At 39.6% G+C, this 26,541-nt stretch overlaps 1 long non-coding RNA gene across 1 annotated transcript; it reads right to left on the bottom strand.

Annotated features, from left to right (window-relative positions):
• LOC114014608 (uncharacterized) lies at window positions 1-26,290 on the bottom strand. Its single transcript, XR_003558176.2, has 3 exons — window positions 26,203-26,290; window positions 19,316-19,377; window positions 1-174 (listed from the first exon to the last, which is right to left on the bottom strand). It is a non-coding gene; the product is annotated as an uncharacterized LOC114014608 (long non-coding RNA).
• Between the last annotated feature and the right edge of the window lie 251 nt (window positions 26,291-26,541).

The following is a 26,541-nucleotide window of genomic DNA, read 5'->3' as shown; positions in this document are numbered from 1 at the left end:
ACATCAGACCAAAACTCCTTTCATGTAGTGTGTTCAGTGCTTTCTCGAAGTCTTTCCACACAGCAGGATTAAGATGGAATCATGTCATGCTTCGGTGTTGTATTATTCTGCACAAATATTTCAATAAAATGAAAGCTGACTGTAATAGAAATTCTGGTAGTTGCTGACAAGCACCTGCAACACATCAAAATGAGATAAAACATGAAATCACCACGCACCTCAAATGCTTAGGAAGATATGCAAATGGCATAGAAGCTACAATCAGAGCCATTGCAAAATCACAAGCAGTTAGGATGAAAGGACTGGGTTTGTAATCTAGTCATCATGCGATGATTTTCTTCCTGCTGCATAGCTTGTTAATTATAAATCTATCAATTATGATGCTTGAAAAGCCTTACCTCCCTAGTACTCAATGAATATTTTCAGAGGCCAAATACCATTCTCATCTCCTAGTAGAGCAAAGAAAATCACTATTGCAGGTTGGAAGTTTAGTACCACTTCTCAGCACCATTTTTGGTGTCCCGATAGGGAAGGGGAGTCTTCTCAATGCAGGACTTTAACCTGTGTCTAGTGTTTGCACTGCCATAAGATCTCTACATAGACTTAATCTAGTTTAATAATCTCTCCAGGAGAAATCCTGAGCCTGTGGAGATTAATGGCAACCTCACCGCCTTAGTTCCCAGCCTGAGATATGGAGATGGCACACAAGGGTATTGTAAAAAGAAATTTGGGCTACACATGTACCTTAATTAACAGATGCAGCGCTCCACTGCAGAGATTGCTGCATTTAGTCATAAGTGAAACTGCTCCTGTATATGTTGCATAGCTCATAAAGTGCTTTGGGGTTTGGAAAGTAAAAGTTTACATAAATCAATGTATTTTTATTGTGTGATACAGCCAAAATTACATACTCGCGCTCAAAGTCTGGAATCAGGGAAAATTTGTGTAGGGTCATTTCTTAATTTTCATATTAAGGCAGTGTTCACTTGCTTGTATCATGATATATATAGGATGCACTGACAAAGCAGATCACTGTTTTATTTTCCTATGTCGAGAACCCCATCATCACTTGAGCATCCTCATCTTCAGCAAGCAGATGTGCACTTCCCATGAGCTGAGCATTGAGGTTTGACAGCCTTTAGTAAACACCCACTCAGTATGTGCATGGGAATCTTTTTGATAGATAGATGAAGAAAATGGGTAACGTGTGTTCAAAAGGGACAGGAAATAGCAATTCTGCAAAGCACCGTAGAGACTCTTTGACTGTTCCTCCAGCAAGCGTAAACATTACAGCAGGATTTTACTAATGATTCTCTGCATAATTACTGTCTGCAGTAGAATAATTTGTTTTATTTGTAACACAGAGGTCAGGAAGAATCCTCTTTATATATAGCGCTTCTGAGCAAAATTTGTATTAAAGGGGAAAAGGAAATACTTTAAAAGCTCCACATTAGTAACTTTGTATCAGCCAATTTGCAGTAGGGTTTACTGCCTAACAACTTTCCCCTTGACTTGATTTTACCTATGTTCTGGAATGGATCTACCAAAGCAATTATTGACTATGTTGTGGATTGTTTTGTTGTGGTTTTTGGGTTTTGTGTTGGGGGTGGGGGGGTGGGGTTGTATGGGTTTTTTTCCTTTGTTTGTTACATTTAAAGTTACTTTGGATTGGCCAGTCAGTATGATTAGATTTTGCTGAGATACTCATATGAAACGTAAATTCTCCCACTTCCTCTGTGATGCCTTCCCAAATCTGTGCCTGTGCATCTGTGTTTTTGTGTGCGTAGTAATATAGAGGAAAAAAGCCAAAACTGCAGTTTCTCCTTCACATACACAACACCCTTCCCCTCAGCTGTCCTCTGCTTTTGACATATTTCTGGGACAATTCCAAGGAGGCTTGTTTTCTTGTTTTACATTTAAGTAGGATTTTCAGCAAAAGATTTCATGACACCCAACACATAAGGTGTGTAAGAGTATGGTGACTCCTTTCTTAAATAACAAATAAACTAAGGTGAAACACACTAAAGGACTTCCAAGAGAAAATGTAGTAAATTAGAGACAGAAGCTGGGAACAACAGAGCATGTTTCCTCTCCTAACTGTAATTAGGAATAAAAGAAATCTCTTTTCTGTTATGGGAAGATTCATTCAAATCCTTTGTTTTTTTATTGCAGGCATGGGTAAATCTAATTATCTTCCCAAGATTAATAAAAATATAGTATCTGAAGTATACTCTTTCCTTGCCATGTACTGCAACTTATGGTTGTTTAATACCTTCTGAAGTCAATGGCAGCTCTTTCATATACTCCTGTCAATGCTAGATCAGATTCTTGCTATTGAGTTTTACAATTAATGTTTAGTGTGAACAAAGTGGAACATTCATATCCACAATTAGTCCTTCCAATTGCAAGTCATTTGGTGTTTTCATCTTTCAATTCAAGAAAGGACTGATCCTTAAAAATTACTTCTCACCTAGAAATTTGTGATCCATTTCTACAGTGGGAAGGAGCTGCCTTAAACCACATGATATAATTTTAAAGAAATCCCAACAAATATGACCCACTCTTTCACTTTTAATGTTGCTTTTGTCTAAGCCAGGGAAAGTAATTTTGAGGTTTGTTGGGTAATTTGGGGTTTTTGGTTTTGGGGTTTTTTTTCTGTGAACTGTTTTTCGCAAAAAGAACAAAAAAGGGCTGAATACTAAAAACACTACTGCTGTTTCTGCAATTTCAGTTTTAACTGAAAACCTTGCTATATAGCTGACCAAAGCATACAACATTTGGGGTTGTATCACACGTTGTTGTATCACATCCATTGATGAAGAAAGGTCTTTTTAGTGGCAATACAGAACTGCACAATAGGACACCAAACACAACTCTCTCGCAGTTGCTAGCCAGCTTAGAGTTAATAAATGGCTAAAACAGAATTTAAATCAACCCCAGATAAGTTTCCTGATAAGAAACATTGCTTTGTCACTTTAAATCTTGTTAACAGATCCTTACTGTTTTAAGTTGACTGGATACAGAATCAGGTAAAAGCCGAAAACAAAAATAGCTCTTTTTGTATGACCAAAGTAAAATCTCATTTAGTTTCTCCTAATCATAATAATTTGGACAACAGCCATACTCAAGAATTTCTCTTCCCCTGGGTAAATTGGTCTCCGGTTAGCAAATGTAGAATTTAAACTGCTTTGTTCTTTTTATATGTAAATTTGTACTTGGAAAATCATCAACTAATTTTAGTCTGTTTGGGTTGACATGGTCTCTTTGCCAAAAGTTACATTTGCATTCTAGTTTGGCTTCCTTTTATCTATCAGAAAGCCAATACGTACATATACATATATATATATATATATGTGTGCGCTTGTACTATAAATATATATGTATGTATTTAACTCTATGCTAACTAGTTATCTGTGGGGTGTAAAGATTCCCATCACACATAATTAATTAAATACTTAATGCACCAAGTATTCTAAAAGAGGATTTCACTAACAGCTCTCTAACCTCACCACATCAGTATTAAAACACTTTGTTGTTTACAACCGTGTTCTGCTTTGGGAAAAATCCTTGGTGTTCATGTAATCAACAATCCTATTAAGCTTTGCTTCCTGTTAAATATAAGTAATGAACTTCTCCAAATGGGGAAATTCTGGGTTATATCAATTTTAGGTGGACCTGGATTTGATGCAAAGACACTTACATAAACCCTGGAAAAACTGTTGCAGCCAAGACAACAGCCTTTTGCCCATTAGTAGCATATAATAAACACAAACTTTCTTCTTACCTTCTCAGAACTTTGTGGTCTCACTTCAGAGCTTCAGAAATATTTTAGACAGCATTAACTCTCTGTATCTCATTGCAATCTTAAATATTTCTATCAAATCATGGTTTTATCATTTAATGATTTTTTTATACAAAAAAAATCAGAGAAGATTTCTCCCTCTAGCTTCTCTGAAGAGCTTAAAAAAACCCAAAATAGAAATAGAAGGAAAAACAAAAAAACAAACACCTAAAGGATTTTGGAACTGAATTTGATTCATTATCAGTAGGATTGGTGTCCTTTTGAAAATGAGAAATCTCCTATCTGAGAGTTCAGAACAAGTGATCATAGTGTTTCCCACTTACCTACCCAATCTATAATTATTCTTTATCCAATATACAACAACCAAAGACTGGAAAGGCATGCTAGATTTTTTATTTGATTTTTTTTTTTTTTTTAACTCTTATTATCACTTGCATTTTTCCTCCCAATAGTTAGCCTTTTCCAGTGATTTGAAAAACAATGGTGAAGAACTGACTGCTGAAGAGGTGACTGGTGTCATTGCAGAAAGATGTTGAATATTTAGAGAGCCATGGCAAAACAGCACTGGGGAAAGAGTTTGATTAGGCTGGGTAGCTGTGTTGGATTTTTCATTTAATTTGTTTTGGTTTGCTTTTTAATCTCAAACAGAGCATTTGCAGCATTCTTTGGCAAAACATACTGTTTTAAAGACACAATGCTGAGAACAATGTTTTCAATGAAACGTGAGCTCAGCTGACTACCACGTTTCAGATATAATTACAAACTGATATCTCAGCTGCACATCTTCTGAAAGCTGACAAATCTTTTTAATTTCATGAAACCCAGGCCATGTTATGAAAACATACGCTGAATGCAGAATTCTACACGGGTTTGACATGAAGCCAGGCAAAACAAAGGTTTTGACAGGCTTTCTTATTTTCGGTTCCAAATCTCAAACAAAACAGAGGGAAAGGATCACAGACACATGCAGATTAAAACCCTGCAAAATAGTCACATGTATTCCTGAAACCAGAATTTTCTGAGCTGTCTAAAACCAACCCCCTGGAGATAATTGATTCAATGTAATGAAACCAAATAGGTGGACAAAACTATCAGCCCTAAGAGCATCTCTACTATGCACTTAAGGCAGTGTGTTCTAACTTTAGTATGTTTTATCAGGTATCGTACAAGTGTCTTCTGTAGCACAAGCAGAGTACAGCACAGCTCTTACTGAAGAAACTCATTGGTAGGGGTAGTTAGCACCTGCAAAATTCAGATTTCCTGATTTTAGTATCCAAATTATATAAAATAATTACTGTAGACTCACAGAGCCTCAGCCTACCACTGGAAACTCAAGGAAGATGCTACCACACAGATGACAGAATGGTTGAGGTTGAAAGGGAACACTAGAGGTTGTTTTGTTTAGTCCCTGAAATTAAACATGTTTTGAGTTTTCTAATACTCTTTCAGGAATGTAGAAGAATATTTCTGTTGAATTCCATATAAAGACTGGATAACCTTAAAATATTCCCATTTAGGATTATTAGCTTTTGTAGCTTCCCACTTTTACCTTGTAACCCACAATGTCTGTCATTGAGAATGACAGTATTTATACATGCTGCATGGCACTCTATCCTGCCAGTCTGAAGTAGGGTTACCTGGTCCTATTGTAAGAAAAGAAAGGGTTACACAGTGAAAACTGGTCTAGAACCAGGTTTTTGCTGCATGTACTTGACTCCCCTTTTTTTCCCTTTTGGGGGGCAGTCATAGGACGTCACAGGAGAGAAGGCAGGAAGAGGAAAGCTAGTAATATGTTTAAGTGCCTTTTTCCTTCAGCATTTCAGTGCTCTTTGTACATTTTTTTAATGACGGTTCATGTATTTATACTGTAATCAGAGGTGGCTGGCCCATGGATAGCAGCAGTATATTGCATTTTGTGTATTCCAGATACGTGAGACAGGGAGAGAGATTCATTGATTGAGTGTCTGTATTTTAAGTGTTACTATATTTACTAGATAACAAATTAGAGATTTGTTAGACAGCAGGCTAAGTAGCTGTCTGTGAATCATGTATTTATTATGCATGACTCTTTCAGAGTCATTAGAAGTTGAAAAGAAAGACTCACTAAGATGTGGAGGGGAATTCAGCTTGGAGCTGCTTGGGGACCACAGCAATGTATCTGAGTAACAGTCACTGTTAATAATAGTCCCCAGGTTACAATCCTGGGGCTTGAATATGAAGTTTTCAGAGCTATTAGCAAACATCAGTATTATTATACAAATGGATAGACTAGGGCACAGAAAGTCATAACGAAGTTCCCATCAATATCTTCAACATCAGTGCTATTGGAAAAAGCAGAGAACACAGTAGATCTGATTTCCATTCCTTTTACTCACCTGCTAGATAGTGTGCATTTCACTGTGTGAAACTTCCTGAACGTAATGTAATGGTGTCTAGGTGCAAAACTGTAGACCATTTAATTTCCTTCCATTTCCATTTTGATATAACAGGGAGTCTCATTTCCTGTCTTGAATAGGTTTGGGATCCTGCTCACATTGGCAGTGCTTGGCTCCAAAGATGGCAGCTAAGTACAGGCATGCAACGATGCTGCTGCAAAAGTTAGGGAGAAGTAGGAAAGGATATTGGGGGACCAAGAGTATATAGTTTTAGCTACAAGGTAATGACTGCCACTGGAACAGCGCCAGAATACTGAACCAAAATCCAAGAAAGAGCACAGGCTAATCTCCTTTCTCAAAGCAGAAGCAGTCTGAGAACACAATAGCTCATGGTGAATTAGGAGAATACAGTAGTCATGTTTCACATCTAGCTTACTTTTCCTAACCAGAAGCCATTAAGTATCTGGTTAGTGGATCACTAGAAGGCCAGATCATCTGGTATGATGATAGTCTGAAAGTTTTATATGAACAGATCTTAATGCTGGCCTTGTCCTTCTCATCACTGAAGTTATTGTGTTTAGGAGGAGCCACATCTAACGCTAGGACTTTACAGTGTCAGTCTCCTACGAGGAATAATAAATATAAGCAAAATGAGAAAACCGTGACTATTCCCTTCGTTGTTCTCTGATGCACATTAATCCTGAAGCTAAGACCAATTATTGTAAAATCTCAGTAATTCACTCTGGCCATGGACATAACCCAGGGTAGACCTTTTTCTGTTCAAATTCTAACGAAGTAGCCCATGAGAGCCAAGGTACAGCTGACTGTAAGAAGACATTTGACCTTTGGCAAAAAAGTTCCAGCATGTCTGATGACACTGTCAAGAACGTAGAGTGCTCCATGTACAACCAGGTTGCAAATGCGTATGATTATTAAGAGTTGAGCCCAAGTGCTCAATCAACTGACCACCAGATTTCATCTACCATCATTAATAGAAAGGAAAGTACAAAGCAAGGCAGAGCTTTAACTGTAACCTAGTTTGAATATCAAGCAAAAATTGCTTAAAGTTAAGAAAGTGAATGGATAGAGTTGGCTGAGATATGTGTTTTGGAGCAAAATAGCCAGATGCACACAACATACAGGTGATTATATTTTTTAAACAGTCTTTATTATCTAAGATGATACTTTGATAGGTGAGAGGTAAGTGACCACTATAAAAAACATATTGATCAATTTGAATTGGTGAATGTCCTCATGATTTTTTAAAGGTCTAAATAATTCCATATTGAAAAATATGGTGCATAAAAGTGAATTTAAATCTAGCTAATTAATAGATTTGTAATATTTTTTCTTAATATGGTGGTAGCCTTCAGTGGAATATTTCAGAAAGGAAAAGATTCTTCAGGGGTCAGTTCTTGGCTTAGTGATGGATTGGTCACTGATAAAAATTGAAATGGTAAGAATCATGCTAGTTGCACTATCAAGAGGCATAAAGTGGGGGACAAGCAGAATTCTCAAACCATTCTAAATTGTTTAATACACTAAGCTCATAGAAACAGTGTTGTTATTGTAGTCTTTACTTTTGCAGAGCCAAAGGAACTTATTAGGCCATGGGCTGTCAATATTCCATCTCAAATGACCTGTTGTGTTCTGCAGTGTATTGAATTTGAGGTGCAATTGCAGGGGGATGGAGATCACAGTGGGTAGTTTGATTCTGTTGAGAAGAATGCTGTCAAAGGAATATTCAGGTGGTGTGGTCTTGCTAAACACACCATTACTGTGTTTAGCTTTCAGATTAGATTTTGAATATGTTAAAAGCAGATGCCATTCTGAAAAGTGCAGTGGGAGTGGAAGGGGATCTGGGTATAGTATTCAATGCCAGAGTGTGTGAAGAAAGTCAGACTAGGTGGTTTTAACTGATCTCGTTCAAAGAAAATATGTAGTTAAGAGATCATCAAACAGCAAGAACAGAGAAGTCTTTCTTTCAGTTTTCTTTTTCATCTCTGCACTAAGCCAAAATTGCTAGAAGAGGAGTTTGAATTGAGATATGTGAAGTAAGGGTTTGGTTTGGTTTCAGCCTATTTTCTCTTTTTTGTACAATTCCTGTAATTAAGACTGCTGTCCTGTAGATTACTTTACTCTGATGTTCTCAGTTGTAAGCTGGGAGAGGGCAAGCTGAACAGTGTGCTGAGATTAAAAGCTACAGCCACACTCTCTGATTTGATAATGGATACTCTGCCAGTGTGGAGTGGGGGTGGTCTATATGCAGAAAAAGACAAGTTGGGGAAAGGACAGTAGAAAAACAGCAGTGGGCAAGGTCTCACAGTGGTATAAAGAACTGTGTTTTACCTGTAAAAGGAGGTACCTGTAGATTGTGGTGGCTCACAGTCCACAAAACACAAAATTGAGAGTGATAAATCAAAGCTTACGAAAGGAAGGAGAGTCCATAAAAGTTTAAAAGAATATACTCATTTCAAAAATCGTCATTGCATGCCAAAATAAGAATGTTTGTATCAGGTTAGAATGGAAGTACATCTGACCCAGACTCAGTTCTGAAAGCAACCTGGAGCAGATATCTAGGAACAGGGCAAGCTGATACTCTTTCTAGGACACCCTGCCAGGCTCCAGCACTTCACAGCAGATTTTATTTCCCTCTGGATGACTTTGTCAGATCTAGAAGCTAAAATTGTCAATTCAAGTGTAAAATGGGGATTTTAAAGTTAAAGGCAAATCTAGCTGTGGAATCTCTGTAGAAGCCTCTACAATACACCTGCTCCAGTAAAAGCAACATAATATGCACTCCTGATTTCTATTGATATCAATGTGATTTATGCATGAGTGCTGAGTGCAAAATATGCCACTGTGAAATTTCTCCTCAGTATTTAAAAGCAGGTGTTTTCCCAGAAAAAGCAACTTTATATCTCTAGGATCTCAGAATCATAGAATTGTTTAGGTTGGAAAATATCTTTAAGATCAGCGAGTCAAACTGTCAACCCAGCACTGCAAGTCCACCACTAAACCATATCCCTAAGTGCCATGTCCACAAGTCTTTTAAATACCTCCAGGGATGGTGACTCCACCACTTCCCTGGACAGCCTGTTCCACTTCTTGGCAGCCCTTTGGTGAAGAAATTTTCCTAATATCCAACCTAAACCTCTCCTCGTGTAACCTGAGGCTATCTCCTCTTGTCACACTGGAAGAGACTAACCCCCACCTCGCAGCAACCTCCTTCCAGGCAGTTGTGGGGAGCAAGGTCCCCCTTGAGCCCCTTTTCCCCAGGCTGAGCCCCCCCAGCTCCCCCCGCCCCCCCCCAGAGCTGTGCCGCAGCCCCTTCCCCAGCCCCTGCCCGGCTCTGGACACGCTCCAGCCCCTCCGGGTCTGTCTGGGGGTGAGGGGCCCAACGCTGAGCCCAGGGCTCGAGGGGCGGCCGCACCAGGGCCCGGCACAGGGGGACGGGCACTGCCTGGCCCTGCTGGCCACGCTGCTGCTGACACCGGCCAGGGCGCTGCTGGCCGCCGTGGCCACCTGGGCACACTGGGGGCTCATGCCCAGCCGGCTGCCGACCAGCCCCCCCAGGCCCTTCCCCGCCGGGCAGTTCCCAGCCCCCTGCCCCCAGCCCGCAGCGCTGTGGGGGGCTGGTGTGACCCACGGGCAGGGCCCGGCACTCAGCCCTGTTGGGCCTCATACAACTGGCCTCGGCCCCTCGGCCCGGCCTGCCCAGACCCCCTGCAGAGCCCCCTGCCCCCCAGCAGGTCACACTGCCCCCAGCTCGTGTCCTCTGCAAACCCACTGCGGGTGCGCTCCAGCCCCTCGTCCAGGTCCCTGATGAAGACATCAAACAGGACTGGCCCCAGCGCTGGTCCCTGGGGACACCACCTGTGCCCGGCGCCAGCGGGATGTGACTCCATTCCCCACCACGCTCTGGGCCCGGCCACCCAGCCAGCTTGTTACCCAGCGCAGAGCACACCCGTCCCAGCCCTGGGCACCAGTTCCTCCAGGAGATGCTCTGGGAAACGGTGTCAAGGGCTTTGCTAAGGTCCAGGTAGGCACCATCCACAGCCCTTCCCTCACCCACTAGGTGGGTCACTTTGTCATAGAAGGTCAGCCAAGCAGGACCTGCCTTTCATAACCCCACGCTGGCTGGGCCTAATCCGCTGGTTGTCCTGCATGTGCCCTGTGATGGCACTCAGGTTGATCTGCTCCACAGCCTTCCCCAGCACCGAGGTCAGGCTGACAGGCCTGTAGCTCCCCGGACCCTCCTTCCAGCCCTGCCTGTAGATGGACATTATACTGGCTGACCTCCCGTCAACTGTGGGGAGGCTTGGCCACCGTTGCTCCTGGCCCTGCCCAGGTCCCATCAGCCACTGTAATGCAAGCTGCGGGCTCCTGGCAGCTCTCTGGGGTCCCCCTGATGTTCCCTCAGTCTGAGACCCGCCTGCGCGCTGTGCCAGAACACTCCACTGCTGATCCTGCTGGCACTGTAGCCGCTTGCCTCGGCAACTCGGATCCTAGTGAAGTCATTTTTGGTTTAATCTTTTCCGGAACATTGTTATATTAAAAACCTTTCCAGTGGCATCTATGGGATTAATAATATCTGTCATCTACAAAGACCTTACTTTCATTACAGGTGATAACATATATAGTATTTTCTTGTATGCATATATTGCATTTAATTCAACGTATCTAAGACATTCTTTAAATAAAACTTAAATGAAAGAATTGCTTCACCCATCAGTGAAATGAGCTTTTAGGGGTAGAGACACAACAGCTGTTTAACATCACAAAGCAATATCATTGAATAATTTAGTTCACAAATTTGAGAAGAAAGGAATATTTATTCAGAGGAAACTCCAGATGGAATTTAGGAAGGCAGATTGTCATTCCAAGCCAGTACTACAATTTTAATCAAAAAACCCACATTAATTCCTGCAATACTTTTACTCTTTCATAATGTTCTGTAAAATGTTAGATAGCAACAGGACTTGTTCATTACAAAATCTACCACTATAAGTCTTCCATTATAAGAGGCAACTAGGCAACCCTGTCCCTTTTTGACGCAAATCAGAAAAGTACCACAATGTGTGTCAGAAGAATAAGGATATAAGGTTAAATACACTGGATCAGATCATTAATCTGTTTAACCTAATATTTCATTTTTTTCTGAAGCAGTGGCTAGAATCAGCTCTTTTCACAGATAGTACCAGATGTTAAAAATATCAGCAATGTATAGTCTGCAATTATGGAATAAACTATTAAGCAATTTTAATCCTAATTCCCACCAGTTAGTTGTTGACTTACATTTAGTGTTCATCCCTTTTTTAGGTTAAATCTCTCTAATGTAACAGTGAATATTTTCATAAGCGGTAAAATATCACTGGAACATGAATGTTTGTGGCTGTTGCACCACCTAATCTTTATTTATGTTACTGATGACCCTGTACATATGTGCAACATGGGCTGATGAGAACTTCAGTAAGCAGTTTCCTTGCATGCAGGATTTGATCCTAGTAAGGCATGCTTCAGCTTCATAAGTCTAAAATGAACTTTGTGTCTGAAATTTGAGCGGAAACACACTCTGGAAAACCCGATCATATATTAGATCATCAATTGGTAAGACTAGTTTTAGAGTGCTAAGAGCTTCAGATAGTCATACCCAACCTCGCTGCTCTGACAGGAAAGTGCATCTTTTTTAATTCCAGAACTTCCAGCAACTAAGTCCATCACCAGAAAGTTATTTAAATAGAAGTCTTAAAAGCCTTGAGGCATAGAAAGTTATTGTTCATTATGGATACTTACCAGAGATGAAAGTAGCAATGGAGCTTTAAATCAGACAAAGACAATTTTAGAAAAATGACATGTAAAGTTTCTGAAGTAGGGATCCAAAATAATACCCAGAAAATTTTAAAGAACTTTAAGTATGTGTCTGTAAGGGAAAGGAAGAGGAGAGGGAAAGAAGTTCATAGTCCTGGAAGGATTAAAGGAAAACAGAAACGTAAGCTGAATATTTAGAAATGTGCACACAAGCATCTGTTAGAGAAATTCTTGTATTGTTTTGAAATCCTGAGTTTTCAAACTGGTCTATACATGAATGCACTTGAGATTTTTGTGTATTATGCAGTGTTGCACCTCATTAGAAAGAACTGGTTTAAGATTCTCTGAATTTCTTGGGCTCCTCCCTTCTTTAAACTTGTTGGAATCTGTGTTGGGCTCTTGGGCCATTCCACTTCAACCCGTTATACCTGCAGTCTGGAACTTCCGAGGGACTTTGTAAGACCAGGGTCTTACTCTCTGCAAGATCCAAAATTATTTTAAAACATACTTTCAGGAAAAAGGTCCTTCAGTAAATAACAAAAGGAAATTTAGATTTTGAAGACAACTAACATACAACATTAGGTGCTAATACGATCCTTATCTTCTGATACATTAACAGAGAGGGTAACTTGTGACACAGATTGGTCCCACATTATACAGCAGTACCTGAAAGGTACTTCATGCTCCAAAGAGCTTACAGTCCAAGGTAAGCAGCTACCAGTGAATACAACAGGTGGGGAAGAAAAAGGTAGTAGTGAAATTATAGTCAGTGAGATAAACTGATGAGTCATAGCTCATCAGCTCATAATCCAAAATATAAGATGCTATCTAATACTGTCAGTATCAAGCAATTCATCATGTAAGCTCTCCGTTGTGCTTAAAGTCTTGCAGATATGGACAATTGCAGGCTGTGGGAATTTTCCTCTAGTCCTATTGTTGAGTGAAATTTTAGTCATCGAAGGAAAAGTAGAAGAGAAGGTCTTAAATGCTCTCCCAAGACACATCAGGGGTAGTGAGATCCTATGCTGTTTGGAGCCCAGACCATTTTATGTTTAAAGGACTGTAACTATCACTTTACTTTATCATCAGAACAGAGTGTGGCACACTTACCAAATAATTACAAGAGGTGATCCAATGTATTCTGCACTCTTCTGAAGTTTCTGAGAGTTACCCCCAGACAGATCACAGCACTTACTTCTGGACTACTGCTAACAAATTATGAAATGTGAAAAATATCCATAATCCCCATGGAAGTGTGGCTTCCTGGATATCACTAAATAAAAAAAAAAAATCAGAACAAACTCCTTTCTATAAAAGAACCTAATATAGCTGCCAAGGAGGTGTCTCCTGTACCACAAACCCTTAAACTGCCAAATACATGTAGATTTGGCTATGGAAATGACCCAATAGTTTATGCAGACACAGCTGTGAAAGAGGGCCCCGAGGTACTGCTCGGGAGTGTGCTGAACTGTCAGAGGTGGTGAGATGTCACGGGGAACGGTTCAACTGCACCAGCACTTTGCAGGGTCTCAGTCTTGCGGGTGGGAGGTGAGCTCTGGTTGAGGCACTGAGCTATGAGGTAAAAGGGCTGTTGGAGAGGGTGAGCAGAGCAGACTGCACAGTATCAAGGACAAAAAAAGAATAACAGATTGTTTCCAAAGACCGCGGAGAGGCAGGATGCAAATCTCATATTGCTTGGAAGGAGGGACAATTGGAGGCTATGTCTAAATGAGAGGAGGATTGAGAATGTCATGTTGAAGGAAGGAAGCTTCTGGGCTTTATTAATGGACAGAAGGTTTTTCTTCTGCCTGCAGATGTCAGATGTGCACTTACAGATGTGCCCGTAATGAGTGAGGAGGAGCAAACTCCCTCAGGGGAGGTACCTGGGCCTGCAGACACTGATCCACATGTTGGCATTCAGAGTAAAGAGTAGATGGTCATGGATACAGACTTCTGCAGAAGACAGAAACTCTCATCTGCCAACCAGACTTGTTGTCTCAGGTTGTTCAGCACTTGTTGAGACTTGAATATGGGATGTTGCACAGGCTGCTGAAACCCATCCAGACTCTAGATTGCCCATAGCTGCTCACCAACTTGGGCTGATGCTGCTAAGTATCAACTGACCTTAAATGCATAAAGAGTAACTAAAAGCCTTTAGAAGGGAGCATCGGGGCCCAGGGGTGTTCTTTTTAGTCATGTCAGTCACGAAGAAAGATTTAGGTAGAAATAGATGTTATCTTTCAGAACAGCTGGTTGTACAGCTGGTGTTTCAGGCAGGACATTAGCTCTAATTACCATGGGATCGTACTGGAGGAAAAAGGGCTTCTGGAGGGAGATGGGATCTGTCTGACAAAGTCAGGTAAAAGCATCTTTGCAAGCCAGCTTTCTGACCCCATGAGAAGAGCTTCAAAATAAATGTGTCAGCAGATGATGACCACAAACTGATGAGAAATAGAGGTGTAGACAAGCTCAAAGGGGCAGCCTGATGGCATGGGTCATGGGTCTCACATTTCACTTGAAAAAGACCTATGACTGCTCTATCTTAGATGCCTGCATGAACACACATAGCATGGGAAATAACAGGAGTTACTAGTCTGCAAATTGCAGGGCTATGATCCCACAGATATGGGGAATTAGATCTTACAGCTGGAGAACTGAAATGGGTGGGTAACACCTCCTTAAAAAGGCAGAAAGGCAAGAAAAAGGTGTCACACACCCCTCAATATGAAAAGAAGTTTGAACGCACAGGGTTTTGCCTTAGAATTTATGACAAGATGATTAGGAGTTTACGGGTAAGCACCAGAGGAGACACCAACAAAGGTAATATGGAGCACACCTGCTCCAGATTACCTAATCAAGAAGAGGAAGCAGATAAAGTAGATAAAAAGATGTAAGAAACATCACTGGTACTAGTCAACCATCCTGCAATTGCCTAGAAAGGTAACTTGAGGCCATTTGCAATGTCGATTTTCAGAGAGCATCAAGGACATGGAGATCAGTAATCTTATGACTAGGGAAGACACTCTGCTCGGCATGCTTTTCACCTAAAAGAAAGAACAAATGCAGGACATGAAAGCTGGCATAAGTTTTGGCTAAAAAACCCCATACTCAGATAAGTGAGCAAGACGTATGGCAGGATCACATCAAAAGAGCAGATTTGAGCTTGTTTAGACAATTAGTTAACAGGCACAGGAGACTGCCCTGAATTTCAGAAATGACCAAGACAACAGCACACTCTGGGCACTGGCTGGATGGAAAGCAATTTTGCTGAAAAGGACCTGGGGGTTCTGGTGCAGAACCCCATTGAGTGTGTGTCAGTGGTGTGTTTGTACTGAAGAAAATCAATAGCATATTGAGCTGTATTGACAATAATGTTGTCAGAAGGTTGAGGGAGGTTCCCTCTATTCAACAGCTGCAGGACCCCTTTTGGAGTTGTGTGTCCCATTTGTGGTTCTGCAGTACAAGAAAGACATGGACATGCTAGAGTTATTCCAGTGGAGGTCACATAGAGGTTTAGAGGGCTGAAGGATGTGAGAAACAAGAAGATCCTGGGAGAACTGGGTTTGTACACCCTTACAAAGAGATGGCAAAAGGGACATCTTGTACAGCTATCTAGAAGTACTTAAGAGGAAAATGTATAGAAAAGAGAGAGATGTACAGCAATAGGAACAGAGCCTATAGAAACAATTTTCAACCTGGGAAATTACGATTAGATATAAGGAAACCTTTATGCAGCATCTAGACTGTGAAACATTGGAAAAGGTCCCACAGCTGTTTTGGAATCACCAGCAACCGAGAGACTTAAAGGTCAGTACGATGTGAGCAACCTGACCTAACTTCAAAGTCTTCTGCACTGCATGAACCTAAACCAAAACTGTCAAGAAATATGGAAACTGACAGAAATATGAAATTTTCACTCTGCAAACATTGGCTGCAAGCAATCACTGGCTACAGTAAAAGCAATTCAAAAGGTTTTGTTTTTCCAAATTGAGTTTGCTGGCATCCTTCTGATTCAACTATTAACTATGAAAATGTGCTTCAGAAATTAAAAGGATGCATTGTACTCTATGTAAACATGAAATATTTTCAAAGGATTTAAAAAGGAGTGTGAGCTTACTTAAATAAACCTGTTAAAGATGAAGCTGAAGAGCCTGTATTGCAGCTTTTTTATTGGTCCCTGATAAGAGCTTGGATTATGGATGGAACAGAAACACTTAGAAACTGTTACAAGAGACTGAGTTAATTTTCCAAGAAAAAGAAGTGACTCAGTTCAGAAGGAAGCATATGGAGATTATTGACGATAGTAGCATAACTGTGGATGAGAATTTGTATCGCTGAGAACTGCAAAATCTTGGGAAATGTAGAGACAAACAAGAAAAGCACACGGAGCAAATGCTGAGGACCAGCACAAGCTAGAAAATGTCAGGTGTATTGGGAAAATGGAACAAGCTGCAATAGATTTTGCCACTTTTCAAAAGTTTCAAACATCATCATTGTATTTGGCTTTGGATAGCATAATGTTAAGGCAGTGCCCTGTAAGGAGGTAGATAGAGCGGTGACACAAATTGAATCAAGTACCAGAAATTAAATGTTATATTTAGAATTTTTAAGAGGGATACTAAGGCAGAAGCCATTCTATTGATAGAAGCATTCTGAAAACTTTAATAGAAGAGCTACAGATATTAGAAGGATAAATAAACTAAATGTAAATGAATGCTTGTATTCATTAAAAGCATATGAGTCTTAGCTGTATGTGTAAATAAAACCAGAAAAGATGCAATCTGTAATGGTGCTAGTATAGAAGAAAATCATTTTGGGTTGAAAGTGTATCTTACTGATGTTCTCAATAAAACTACCTTTGTTGAAGATAAGAATTGAGAAGAGTTTTTAAAAGTGTATTCCTGGGAATAGGTAGGCTGTTAACATGATAGATGTAGCTAAGAGAGCCTAATTTTCATGCTGTGTGGAGAGTTGTCCTTATATAAAAAGTGAGAGTTAAAAGAGGAGATACATACACTTGTTTGCACTAAGAATGGCAGGACAAAGCTGAAAAGGAAAGATGCACCTCTTGTTGTAGAGGAAGGAAAAACTGTGCCTCACTAAAAGAATTAGTATTAAAAAATATTACTCGTTTGTTTGATGTGTTATATTTAGGAGGACTCTTGGCAGTTGCTCTTAGTCAAAAACACTTCCCGTCTGTGTAAATTCAACGCTGTCTATGGGACACGTGCTTTCCCCAAAATGCTGTTTGGGTTTTATAAGGTAGCCAAGGTATTTCTTTTTATGAAATTTAATTGTCTGAAAGTGGTACTTTATCACTACGGGCTCCAAGGTGCTTTGGCATGAATCAGACACATGAACAGAAAGTATAAGCAACATATCTCCATATATTTATGGCCACCACTTCTATGTCAGCCCTATAGACAGATGACACACCTATTCCTTGAAGTAGTGAACATTATAATAGACATTCACAGCTAATGTGAAAGATTTTCATCAACGGACCAGTGTGTATAACTACACATTGTACTAGATACCACCTTAGATTTTGATAAAAGCCCAAAATTAAAGATACAGCAGCCATGAGGTACTGACATGATATCAAACTAAGCTTCCTATGAATACCTCCAGAGATGATTTCTCAACGTGCAGTCATTAGCTTGTTTTCTTCATTACAGAAAATCACAAAGCCTATGTCAATACCAACAAATAAAAAAGGAAACTTTGGCCTTGTTTTATGGGAGTAAAGATGCTCTCAAGGTTTTCTGAATAGGCTGGAGACACAGGCTATGCTATGGTAAAAACCCTGACAGAGCAGGAGAAAGTGGTAATCAGGAGAAAAAGTGTTTATGTATAGTAGAAGAAAAAAAAATATTTTCTATTAATTGCCCAAGACAGTTGAACCCAGAAGATCCCACAGGAATACACCAAACTGAAGGCTAGTTCTGCTAAATGTGATGTGATTCCCAAAGTAACAGCTACCAGTAAGACAAGTTAGTGGGCACTGCCTGGTGCAGTGTGAGCTGTAGATCATGGTGTGCTGGAGCAGTTGTGCTAGTGCATGGCTTCTGCCCCTAGGCGTGTCAGTACTACCATGGGTTAGAAGCTGCTGGAGGTCTGCACTAGTGCCATTCACTGTGCATTGAGATAGAAACACTTAAGCTCTAGAAACTCTGCTTTGAACTTAGTTATTTGGTGAGAAGTGGGTGCAGAGAGACTGGATGAAACTAAATTTTGTTGCTTTCAAACTAAAACGCCAAAAGAATGAGGCCAGTTAGGTCTGTCAGAGTGGTTCCTGAATGCAGCTCTCAATTCCTCTGTTTCATGAAGTCAGCTTTCTGCTGGAGGGGAGAAGCTGGGTGGGCATGTTGTGTCCAGGAACAAAGTGCCATCTTCTGGCAGCTCAGTTGTCTGTGAGAAAGCATGGTGGCATCTCATAACATCTTCACACGTGTGCTTTGAACTCTTAGGCATACAGCCCAGGGCAACCCATGACATGACACCTGCTGTTTCTTACATGATGTGTAAAGACAACTATTAGTGCATTAAATATCCAGACAGATAATACCGGGCTTCCAACATGAGCAGGGAAGAAAAATGGATCCGGGACTAGCACAGCAAAATCTGTCTGTGGTGCTCACCTCTCGTTCCACTTGCTCATTCTCTAATTACATTTTAAGGCAGGTGCTGTGTCTTTGCATACAGCATCTCATCCACTGAGGCAGTGGTGAGACATAGCTATTAACAAGGGTGATTCCCGCACAGCAGATCTTCCAGCATTGCACGAAGGCAGGAATAGTCAGATACAGTACAACTCGTGGCCACACATAGCTTGCACTGGACAAAACAAGACCATCTTTTCTTCCTAGGTCATAGAGATTGTCTTTCCCTAATTCTCTGATTCATTTTGCAGCCTAGTATCCTGGCGTTTAGACCTGGTCATGCATAGTCCATCACTGTTTAATTAGTTCCATTCACTGCCCTAACCAGATGAGACATATTTTGGACCTAAAGGAAAACTAAGCTTATTCCCTTACTGCATTTATCTTAGGAGTAATCTAGCCATCTAGTCTTTTAAGGATTGTGTGACTAGGGAAAAAAATACTGTTTGGACCATTAAGGTATAAAAAGGTGCCTAGACCACAGTCCTAAAGACAGTAAATCAAACCCACAAACTACAAGGCATCTGATATATCTTCGTGATCTGAACCAGTAACGCAAGAACTGATTCTTCCATATTGCCAATGGAGCAACTTTTTTCATAGGATTTTGCTGAAAAGATTACAAAGATCATAGGGAAACTGTAAACTACATTTCTTAATGTTACCATATGTAATCCTTCAAGTGCTCATGTTAGGAGTTTCTTCATCCATTACAAGTCCTCCCCACCTATGTAGGAAAAGGAAGCATCACATACAAAATGTATAAGGTAAAAAAAAAAAAAAAAAAAAAGCTCACCCAAATCCAAAACTTTTACTATCAGAAATCTGGATGTCTCCCATGGTGACAGAATCAGTTCCTGTCCCTATTTTCACATGCACAACAACAGGCCTGTGGTTAGGGACAGTAATTGGGTCAGTTCCCCCAAAACACAATTCAGAGAAAACAAGCAGACGGTTAACTCTTAACACAATCAGAAAGAGGACTATTACTGCTGGGTCCTTTTTATACAATCCATCCCCTTCCTTCTCCTACCACTGCTCAGCCCCAGCTTCTTGTATATGAGCCCTTCATTTTGTGCAATGTCTGAAATCAGACTCAGCTTTAGTAAGGCCATGTCTTACTAAATGAAGTGTCTGGTAAGCTTTTGTAAAATGCTCTATCAGTTGAAATGTACTTGAATATATGAGATGTTCAGATATTATCCAAATGCTCTGGAGTTCACACAACATCATAACTACCATGAAATACAAAAAGGATCTGACAAGTTGCATCTGATATTCAGTCTGGGATGTCTTAAAGAGTGTCCATCTTTCAAAAAAGCATCCACCAGTCCTCTCAATTTTAGATCCTTGTGTGTCAAGTTGGACACTCAAAATAGTCTTTTTTCAGTGTCTTGGCCAGTGTTTTGCATTCTGTATCCAGTTTACTGCAGCTGCAGTAAAAGAGGTCTAATATGTTGGCTCATCTGAATAGGGCTTGGTTATATAAAACCATGGATATTGTGTTAGCAAAGGGTTTCTTGATTGCATGAAGAATAGAGTGGCCAAAGTACAGAATGTTTAAATAATAGGTACCAAGAAATTACTCAAGTGCAATGATGAATATACTACAGCTTTTGTGTGCAAGGAGGGAATAATGTTGAGCCTGTTCTGTTTTAAGAGCTGTGATATCATGGCTAAAGTATTTAGACCAGAATGAGAAATGTTTTTAAAAAGCTTCATAATAGGTTTGTGTTGCTGGACCAGAGAGAAATGAGAGGAGATATCTTTAGATTGTGCTAATTCTGCTTCTAAAAGCTGCAGAAATTTTGTCATTGATCTTAGTGAAATGGAATATAACTGTGTGAAAGAGAATGGCTGTGAACTGCTTTTAAGGAGGTATTGTTTTACGGGAGCAGTGAACAAACAAGACATCTGTTATAAGGATTTTAAGTCATTTTTTATTGTATAGGAATAGCCAAGAATCTTAGTGCTTAAGAAGGAGCTCTTCACTGACTGAGTTTTCCTCCTTTCTGTTTGACTCCTTAACTCCATACACCAGCCAGAACAAGACCCAGGCAATACAGTCACATTTTAAACCCCTAATTCAAAATTTTTAGCGGTTGATAAGGTAGTACACAGGCCTTTCTTGGGCTTTGTGCACAGGAAACAGCTTTCACTCCTCTTGCAGAGGAAGGATTTTGATCTGTCTCTTACACAATAGTCACCAAAAAGTTTACCAAAATTGGAAAATTTCTAAGACAAATTCAATACCACATATGAAATAGTTTCTTAAAGGTCTTTTCCAACCTAAACAATTCTATGATGATTGTATTTATACTTTGAGTATGACCTAGTTTTCAGTCTGGACCTTGGTGAAGCCTACTGGCATGTTGTCCCTGTGTTTTGAAGTTAGGACTTAGACAAGTACCGGTATGTTCATACTTCATACATAGGTATTTCCCTTGCAGAAATCTAGGGTGTGACTCAGCCCCAGCTTAAAACAAATATACTTGTATTGCTGCTTGTAGATATCTATGTGTACATCAAAGGGCTCATTCGGCTCCCCATGGGGAAATCTCACACTGTCTGTGATCTCCTTGAGAGTCTCATTAGACTCCCAGCTACTCACCCAGCAGACATAAATCTTCCACAAGGTGTTACGTCCACCAGTCCTTGGTGTACACTCTCAGTGCCCTAGTACATTTCAAATCGCAGAAGAAAGCTTGAGCAACCTAATTCAGCTCTACATCTTCACTGAGTATAGCGATCTTAACCCCCCAGTACAACAGTAAAACCTTGCAGATGTCCTACTCTGCTACTAAATTTTAGTCCTGAAGTTGCATGAGGTGAATTCCCTGCTTTGTCTCCAAAGTTGTGCTTGTAGGTCAGGTCTGAATTCAAACACAGCACGTACAAGCCAAACCATCATAGCTCTGGCTAACAGGCATTATCAGCGTACACAATAACTGAAAGTTGCCAAATGCTTCTTTACTATTTGCTCTTCAGTTAACTGATGCCTGAATGCAAAAAGCCAGTCACTATGGAGTCAGAAGTTGGAGGGACAGGGCAGTTATCAAGTAAAATTTATCTTGTGTTTTTAGTAATCAAAAGCATATGATTTTCCGTTATCTTTTGCAGAGATAGACATGACTCCTACCCAATTAAACAAAAGTTCTTTGGCTGCTTCTGTGAACTGGAAATCTTCTGACAACTTGTAAAGCAGCTGGTGAATGTGGTTTTAATTACAGAAGTAAATGGGGTTGTTCAAGGGTAGATGTACATGTCAGGAACCATAATTTCACCTTGCAAAGGGTTTTATCTTAGTACGAGCTTAAAGTATTCCCCATGTGCTCAGTGAGGCATGTCATCCTCTCAGCTGTGTCAAACTACTGTGGGGCTGCTCTGAGTAGGAACCCAACCATGCTTCCTATTTAGTGGTAATAAACCGAAACCCAAACCAAACCAAACAATACAAAACAAAAAGCCCAGCAAAAATGCTTTACCTTGGTTTGTTTTCTAAAAGCTGGATCATTTATTATCATTATCATATCATTATCATTACCATCACAGATGGTGAAGTGTGGGACAAAAGTGCTTTACTATGGTACAGAAACATGAAGATGTAACAGACCTGGGATGGAGTAAGGCTATAATTTTTTGGCCATAAAGCTTCTTATATGATGAAGCTGTGACTTAATGTTGAAGGTACATGAGATAATGTCATCAGGACCACAATAGATTAAGACTTTTCTATACCCTCACACCCTTTCACTCTCCTCCTCTTTCTCTCATCACTGATTCTCCTCCTCCCCACCCTAATGCTTCTGCTGATACAGCTGCATCAGGGGAGCACATATAAACAAAATCCCTTGCATGACCCCCCACAAGCCTCCTTTACCCAGAATGGTTCACTGAATAATTTTCCAGCCAAGTTATGTCATTGTAAGAATGAGCATATGGGATTGAACCACCTGTCCCTCAAGCCCTGTATCCTGTCTCAGGCAAGAGACAGTAGGCAATAGTTCAGGAACCTCCTGCTCAAACAAAAATAATGTTCATTCCCCCTAGCAGTCCTTCATGCACAGCTGCAGGAATGGTAAAACACAGTTTATAGGTGGGAGCAGGACCATACAGAAAGAGGAAGGCAAAAATGCTAATCTCTGTATCACAGCTTTAGCTACTTGGCAATTTTTGAACATACCTAATTCGAAGAAAACAGTCATGTAAACTGTCTACTATTGCTAGCTTTTATTTCAGATTATTTTCATATTTGTAAAAATACTTTTTTTTATAAATATCGGGGATTATGAAAATTAAAGGCATTCACATGACTTTTTCTTCAGCTAGACTACAGCCTAGGCAATAAATCATACCTATTCTGCAGAAACTCTAGCCAAAATGCCTTCAATTTTTATGCAAATGTGCTTCATTCACTGAAAAAGTGTTAAAGACATTTATAGGTGGGTATTGTATCACTCTTTGAGGCATTACAGCCACTTGGATTGAAAACCTCTAACATTTTTCATCAACCTTGACTTTGAACACCTCATGTTTCTGCATGCTAGAGCAGAAGTTGCGGAAGAACAGAGATGGGAAGAGTTAGGAATACGATTTTGAAGGTAACTTCTTCTCAAGGTCATGGGTCAAAGAAGCCAGAGCAATGTGAATGTTATTAAATCTTCTGTACTGCAAGCAGTCTTCTAAATATGTATATATACATGCACAGGCTGGCTGCAACCTGAGTGTATTATCATTCATTACCCGCCCATTGGGGACCATTGGGATAATCTCGGTGAAGAGAATAAGAATTGTAATAAGACTTCATGACTATGTTGCCAGGAGAACAGTACAAGCCTTGCTGAAAGTGCAAATAAAAATTAGCTCTTCAATCTCCAGGGGCCCAGGGGGTGAAACTGATGGAACATCTGAGAAACACTTTCTGAAGAGATAAAATCATTCAAAAACCTTAATGAAATTTGCAAGAATGAGGCATTTATGTTGTTGGTTCAATTTTTAGAAACTAAGAGAAAAGGTTACATTCAGATCCTGGAATTAGAGTTTTATTAATTTAAGGTGGTAGCATTGCTTTCTTAAAGGTGACACCATTCAAGGTTGAGGTTTTGACTTCTTGGTTGTGTCTGAGAATCCTTCCACATACTTTCTTTATAAAAGAACAAACCAGGGGAAGAAAAAAAAAAAAAAAAAAGAGGAAATAGTTTTTCAGCTTTGAAAAGTGAAGTCTATTTTGGATTTCTCGTCATTGAAAAGTCAGTGAGTCCATGAAAAAGAAATATTTTAAATGTGATTTGTCAAAAACATGTAATACTTCCATTCAACTCTAGCAATTACCATCTACTGAGAAAGGTAACTTGTAAATGCTGTTCTGGGAATTAATACCTGAGGTGCCTTTCCATTTCTGCCATTGCATGAAGCTGAATATAAGAATTAAGACTGTTTTTCTTTGCCACAATGTGAATATGTTTCACATACTGCAAGGAGCAGTCCAGATGGAAAGGGGTCTTGCTGTCTCTCCAAAGCAAGAGTTCAAAGCATGATATCTTAAATTCATTTCCTAGTAAAGTGAATAAATTCCTGGCACTGGAAATCACTGCCATGGAAAATTAAACAGGAGTGCATTTACACTCAAAAATATCATGAAAGTAAATAATAGAATCACTGAAAAATACATTGTTAGAAACAAGCATGAATATAGATAAGCAGACATCACTGACTGTCACTTCATAATCATGTAAAAAATGTTATCTTTTTTCTTCTGGTGATTGATACTAAACACCAGAGTAACAAGGCTCTCTTGCTTTGCTTGCCATGAATAATGCAACTAATATATTTCCTAAGCATACAGAAATACGAATTTGTTCGATAAATAGCATAAGTATCAGTGAGAGACAAATTAAGAGTTAAGCTGCTGAAATGTAAAGCAGCACAGGGACAGCACCTGTTACTAAGCTAGCTAACATTTTCTTTCCTAGCTCTTCATTATCACGTGCTTGAAACATTGCTGTTTCCACTTGCTTTTTCCTATGCTTGGCATTTGCCTTAAGTGCTTATAGATGTAGATTTGAACAGATTGGTAGGAACAAGAGGATGATACGGTCTGCGCTTGGTGTTTTCTTCCAGGCTAAGACTTTTTTATCAGCAGGCATGAATTCTGAAATTTAACTTTGTGAGCCTAACTTCAGTATCATTTTGCTAGCGCATTAACCAGCACTTCACACAGCATGTTTTGTTATTATATTTGAAAAATTAAAGCCATGATAAGGGAGGAGATGGGGAGAAGGGAAAGGGCAGGAGAATGAAGAATGATCTAGATAAATTCATTTACCTGCATCCAGGAAAAATGTATTTACATATATGTATATATATATTTATATATAAAGGATATTTACTTATCATATAAGTAAAAAATGGCATATATAAAACCTATTTTATTTACCTGATGATTTCATCCATTAAAAACTACAATAGGATAGCTGAGTTAATGCAGTTTTATCCTGCTGTAAATAGAAAGAAATGCTCTGTTATTCTAACCTTGTTGTGTTGGCCAGTGTTGACTCTTTAAATGCCGAGTGCAATTTGTCTGTTTTTTGATAGAAACCAATACCTCTTAAATACTTAGCTGTGTGTGTCAAGATTCAGCCTTGAATTGATTTCATTACAGCTGTGTTATAAAATCCTGCAAATAAGATTTTCTGGAAGAAATGTTGACAGGTCCTTAACTAGATAGTGCTATTGAATGCCAATATAATTAGCTGGGCAAATCACACAAAGTATGCAGAATGTCATTCATTTCTGGCACTACTCATATTATCAGGCCTTACTAATTTTGCACCTGTCTCTTCTGCCTTCTCAGCTGGAGACTAATATTGCAGATATTTTGACTTACACAGCTGATAAGTATGAGTGCCATGAGTTGGTCTGAAGTCCATTCAGAAAAAAGCCACAATGCTGCAGTAATTGCTGCTTCTCCTAATCTTTCTTTTTTCCTATCACTGTTTTCAAAGTCCTACTATTTTTGGTAGGAATTAGAACTACAGTCTGTAGATTATTGGTATCCCCTTGTTTTGCTTTGCTGCTTTTTCTCCTTATGGGTGACTCTAGTATAGCAGTAGGCAGTACTTCTACAGCTAACCAAATTCCCTTCCAGATTGAGACAAATTAAAGCAGGAGACATTTAATAATTTTAGTGTTAATGGTGGGTTTTTCAATTTGTAGAAAATAGATGAACCTGAAAGTAACGAACGTGATATTAATAGAAACAGAGAAGTTACTCATGTTACTTCAAGGGAAATAAATGTAATAATAATGTAATAAATGTTACAATATGAGAGACTTGATATCTCCTGAATTATTTTGATTTCCTAGTTCAATAGTTCTACACTCTAAATATGATTGCAACAAAACAGAGAGTAAGAACAGTTTCTGTAAAATATTTGTTGTTATCATAAAAGTGGTGGGTCCATTTCTACACCCTTCCTGCAGTTGGGCAAATAGATTAGGAAGACACATCATGCCAAAAGAAAAAAAAAAAAAAAAATAAAGAAAAGATTACCAAGAAGCCAGCTGATGGGCTCCAGGAGAGACGCAGGGGGATTGATTTATCCTGTTTAATGAAATAGGTGACTGCAGCAATATTCATCCCATTTACGCTTGCAACCTTCCCTGTCTAATAACCTCACCAGCCAAACCTTTGACTTTGCCCTGTTTACTGTAGTTATCTGTGTTTGCCTGGTAGGGTGTTAAAGGCATAGAATGCAATTTTGATTTCTCTCTGTGTGTTCTGTAAATGCTGCATATGCAAGGCTTTGCTCACACAATGTAACTACATTGTATACGTGAGCTACATCTAATCACTTTGCAAAGCCAAACAATTACATTTTCAGTTCTTTTA

This window comes from Falco cherrug, chromosome 2 (assembly GCF_023634085.1).
Source record: "Falco cherrug isolate bFalChe1 chromosome 2, bFalChe1.pri, whole genome shotgun sequence".
Lineage (NCBI taxonomy): Eukaryota > Metazoa > Chordata > Aves > Falconiformes > Falconidae > Falco > Falco cherrug.
The sequence above is the reverse complement of the archived record's forward strand: the minus strand, read 5'-3'. Positions and strand labels throughout refer to the sequence as shown.